Genomic DNA, 5,543 nt, shown 5'->3' on the forward strand with positions numbered 1-5,543 from the left:
AGGTCCCTGATCAACCCTTAGGTGATCTTGAATCCGGAGATTCCTTACAGACCCGGAGGCTGTATTGAATCTGGAGGCTCTTTTATAGACCCTAAGGCCGTACTGATCCCGGAGGTTGTTATATAGACCCTGAGGCCGTACTGAACCCGTAGGTTCTTCATAGACACTAAGGCCGTATGCGTTATGGGAGGTTTGTGATCTTATTCTGCTCCCCATGGGGGAACCACTACCGATCTGTTATTGAGAAACCACACTCTGCCACCCGGAGGTATAGGCCACTCTCATGAATCTCAGTGCTGCACTCTACCTTTCTGCAGAAAAGGTCACACTCAGACTTACGGTGTTCTGGCGTGGGCCTGCCTCGCGGAGCGACTTCACACCAGACACACTACTTTCCACGTCTCGATAAGTATTAAATTTTGGTGCTAACCGGTTTTTTCGCACATTTTCTCCTTGCATATCAGCCGTCAGCATCTGATTACAGTACTTTGCAGTGTACATCATGCCCCCTTCATGTATTTAGCTCGTAGCGTCTTTAATGCAGGGTTTGGGTAGCACTAGTACGGTGGTCCCCACTTAACTTTTGGTCTTATAGCCTTTACGCAGGCCCTAGGTGCAGACAATGTAATAGGGTTGATCAGACTTGTTCCTTATATGTCGTACACCCATGTGAGTAGTCTCACTAGTATATGGGGTTTTCTAAGATCTAAGGTCCCTTAGGGCCTGACCTAGCTAGTATGCCCCTTTAAGTACATTGGAGTTCCTATAACCCCTTTAGCCATAACTAATAATGTATTTTATAAGCTTAGTCCGGAGACGTTATCGCATACATAGGAGTAGGAAACCAGTGTACTTAAATATATAATAATAATAGTAGTAGTATATAAAGCTTGATCCGGGGACCTTACTTTAGAAATGATAGAATTTGAGGTGCAAGGCGTTGCAGCAGTTGGGTTGGACCTTACCGTCGCTGTCTTCCAGCTTATAGGCTCCTGCCCCTTGCACCTCTATTACCTTATAGGGACCCTCCCATCCAGGAGCGAGTTTTCCGGCTGATTTGTCCCTTGTGTGGTCACAGACTCGCCTTAGGACCCAGTCTCCTTTCTGGAAGGTTCTGGATCTGACCTTCTTGCTATAGCTCTTGGCTACTTTCAACTGGTAGGACGTGTTTCTAAGGCGGGCCGCCTCTCTCTTTTCATCGAGTAGGTCTAGACTCAGGGACATTAGCTCGTCGTTCTCTTCCTGGGAGAGGAATTCAGAGACCGTGGTCCTTACGTGCACCTCCGTGGGTATTACCGCTTCAGCACCATAAACAAGTGAGAAAGGAGTCTCCTGGGTGGCCGTCTTCGGAGTGGTCCGATAGGCCCAGAGTACTCCGTGTAGCTCTTCTGCCCATCGCCCGTGGGCGTCCTCTAGGCGCTTCTTGAGCATATTCACCACCGTCTTGTTAGTGGATTCGGCTTGACCATTCGATTGGGGATGTCGTTGTACTGAATAGGAGAGTTTGATATTCAGTCCTTGCAAAACTTTCGGAAGTTGTAGCTCGAGAACTGGGGTCCGTTGTCTGTGATGATCTCATGAGGGGTTCCGAAGCGTGTGATCACGTTGGTCCATAGGAACTTCCTGATTTGGAGATCCGTTATCTTGGCTAGTGCTTCAGCTTCCACCCACTTTGTGAAGTAATTGGTCACGATTAGGAGGAAGATCTTTTGCCCCTGTGCCATGGGAAATTTCCCCACGATGTCCATGACCCACTTTCGGAAGGGCCAAGGAGAGCTTAGAGATTTGAGGTTCTCCGGTGGAAGATTGGAGACTGGCGCGTGCTTCTGGCATTGGCTACAGAGTTTAGCTTGTTTGAGGGAGTCCCTTGCCATGGTTGGCCAGTAGTATCCAGCCCTTCTGGCTCTGAGTACCAAGCTTCGACCACTGGAATGAGAACCAAACTCTCCCTAGTGGAGTTCTTCTAATATCCTGTCGGCTTCTCTAGGAGTAAGACATCGCAAATAAGGCCCTGAGAAGGATCTTCTGTATAGTTTCCCTTCGGAAAAGCAGTACCTGGCGGCTTGCCTCCTTATCTTCCGAATTTGGTCTCGATCTGCAGGCAAGGTGTCGTATCTCAGGTAATCAATGATGGGAGTCATCCAGGTCTCTCCTTCGTCTACTACGGATACTTCCTCAGGCTCCGCCTTCTTCTCCGTCGCAGGCCATTGAAGTACCAGCAGTGGAATGCTCATGTGACTCGTGGTTTCTAGGGCGGACCTTAAATTAGCTAGAGCGTCAGCTTGGGAATTATGCTCCAAGGGATCTGAGTGAGCTTACAGTTTCGGAACCTGTCGAGTAGTCGTTTAGCCACTGATAGGTACCTGATCATACTCGGATCTTTCGCCTGGTAGTCTCCTTAGACCTGGCTTATGATCAATTGTGAGTCGCTGAAGACCTGGATGTCTTCTACTCCCATCTGTTTGGCGAGAGTCAGCCTTACTATTAAAGCCTTGTACTCAGCCTCGTTGTTCGTTGCTTTGAAGTTGCATCGTACAGCCCTTGAGGCTGATTCCCCTGTGGGGGAAGTTAGGACTAGTCCCACGCCTGCGCCCCTTATGTTATGATATACCATGGATTTTACCCGTTTTTAACCATGGTATACTAGTATTTTATTATATATTTAATCTGTTTTCTAGCCTGTTAGGTATGTTTTCAAGTTTAGGAGCATTTTGTGAGAAAGTGATGTTTTTGGAGCATTTTGGAGTACAAGAGATGATATACCCGTGTTGACCATTCAAGACTAAGTCGGAAGTCAACATTGCGATTATAATCGATCGATAGTCATCCTGAGTCGTCGATCGATGCAGCTGAGAAGATCCGCGTACTAGAAGATTATAATCGATCGATACACATCCAGTGTTGTCGATCGATATCGAGGACGAAATGGTTTAGCCGACTACTTCACCAAGACTTCACCAAATTACGAGATTGCCCCTGACGAGTTTTTAACCTAATGGAAATTCTTAAATATTCCTGCTAAGTGTTTTTTGACGGCAACTTTCGAAAGAAGCAAGCTCTTGACAACCCTAAAAGAAGAGAGTGTGAGAGAGAGACTAGAGTTTTATTTGTCTTGAGAGATTGGAGAGATTTCTCATCTCCTTTTGTATTTCTACTTTATTCTATCTATGCAATTCTTTCATCTATCTATTGTTATGAATTGCTTAGCTATGTCTGAGTAGTCTACTTGTTATATCTAGGGTTCAAATAGGTTTGTGGGATTTGCCCCAAAATATAATTGCTAAGTTGTGATACTCATCAAATGGATTGCACCCTATGCTTGTTTTAGATTAGCTAACTAGAACATAGATCACTAGGATCTTTGATTATCTTGAATTACCCATTTGAGCTTGCCTGTCTCCCGTTGAGAAGAATGACAGTTCCTCCTTGAGACCTTGTGGTCATATTCGGCTCGCGCCTAGGCAGATCTAGAAGCCGTCGATCGATATCCCGACAGGTGAATCGATCGGCGCTGCGAAAGGTGTATCGCTCGATATCTCAAAAGGATATCGACCGACTCTTTTTCTGTGTCATCATGCGAAAGGTGGGGCCAGAGATCTAGATAATTTAACCAGTGATACTTCACTTGAGTTAAGCGGCTGAGATCTATAGTATCATGCAAGCAACTTGTTAAAGCATTTATAGAGATTATAATCTCCATTCCTGAATAGAAATCCTATGTCTAGCACTCTTTATCACATCTAAACAACCCATCATATTGTTAGTTAGAGCAACTACCTTGCTCATTTTAGGAATTTTTATTTTTATTTCTATCATATAAACCAACCTTGCCTAGGATTGATTAGTAGATTTTATTTAATTGGTTCCCTAACTCCTCGTGATTCGATCCCTAAGTACTACAGCTGTACCTCTTATTTGAGAGAGTAAGCTCTACTGGGTAATTTGAGCACTATCAAATTTGGCGCCGTTGCCGGGGAGCTTTGATCGCCATTAGATTTAATCTTATTAATCTTAGGTTTTTCTTTTTACCCCTTTTCTAATTAAAATTTTTCTTGTCTTTTCAGGTACATGCCCAGCAGTACCAGAAGCAACAGGGGAAATCAACTATTATTCTTAGAAGATCCTGCACACTTGGAACACTCAATCCACAAAGACCTACGCTCCGCATCGATCGACAGAAACACAGTACCGTCGACTGATACTCACGTTCAACAGTCGACCGACACTCAGACAGAACAGTCGACCGATACCATTCGCCGATCCACATCGTTCGATACTTCTATCCGTATATCGATAGACACTACTCCGCGAAGCATGGTCGCGATTGTTATTCTCACGCAGGGCGAGAATGGAAACCTGTATGACCAAGATGATCATCTGCGTAATGCAACAGGTCAGAAGCTAGATGCACAGGGAAACATAATCCCTGAACCTGAAGCTGAGGCTACAGGGAAAGCTCAAACACGATCGTTGGCAGACTATAACTGTCCAGACGAGTACTACACCAACATATCAGCTATTCGACTTCCAGAAATTCAGAAGCCGAACTTCGAGCTCAAGCCTCAGTACTACTCTCTCGTGTCTCAGATACCTTATTCTGGGCTATCACACGAGCATCCTATGGACCATCTGGAGAGGTTCGAGGATCTTATCGCTGCTATTCGTACGGATGGAGTCCCTGAGGACTACCTACTCTGCAAGCTCTTCAAATACTCACTGATTGGAGAAGCTTCGCACTGGCTCAAGCAGCTACCTACAGGATCACTGACATCCTGGGCCGACATCAAAAACGCCTTCCTGCGTAATTTCTTTGATGAGGCACGCGCTGAAGACTTAAGAAGCAAAATCGCCACTTTCGCGCAAAAGCCTAGTGAGACTTCTAAAGACGCGTGGATCAGATTTAAGTTCTTCTAGCGAGACTGTCCACACCATGGATTCAATGAAGTGCAGCTGCTAAGCACTTTCTACAAAGGTATCGCCTTGAGGTATCAGATGGCTCTTGATACTGCTAGTGAGGGGAACTTCAACACTAGGAATCCAATAGAGGCTGTGAGACTTATTGAGAACCTAGCCAACAGCAGCAGCACCAAGAACACTGACTCTGACAAGAAGAAATCAGTTGCAGCCATCGGGGAAGACCAGATGAATGAAGTCAGAGCCAAGATAGATGCTTTGCATGCATTTCTGGGGCAGCCAGTTTGCTCAGCTGAAGAAGGAGAGGCTAGAGAAGATGATACAGAGGAGGATGTGAACTACATTGGAGGTACTGGATTTCAGAGATATGGAAACCAGAGTGGAAACATAAACTTTTTTGGCAGTAAACTTTTTTAGCAGTGGTCAGAAGAGTAACTACAACCAGAGTTCACAGTATCAGAAACCCTTCACCAACACAAGGAACTACGGCAACTCAGCTTACCAAAACCCACCGCCACCCACCCAGGAGATTAAGTTTGATGCCATGATTGATAGAGTTCTGGAAGGTCAGCAGAAGCTTACAGTAGACTTCAATGGGAAGATTGATTCTGTCTTCAACAATCTGACCA

The sequence above is a fragment of the Raphanus sativus genome, chromosome 6 (assembly GCF_000801105.2).
Source record: "Raphanus sativus cultivar WK10039 chromosome 6, ASM80110v3, whole genome shotgun sequence".
Classification (NCBI taxonomy): domain Eukaryota; kingdom Viridiplantae; phylum Streptophyta; class Magnoliopsida; order Brassicales; family Brassicaceae; genus Raphanus; species Raphanus sativus.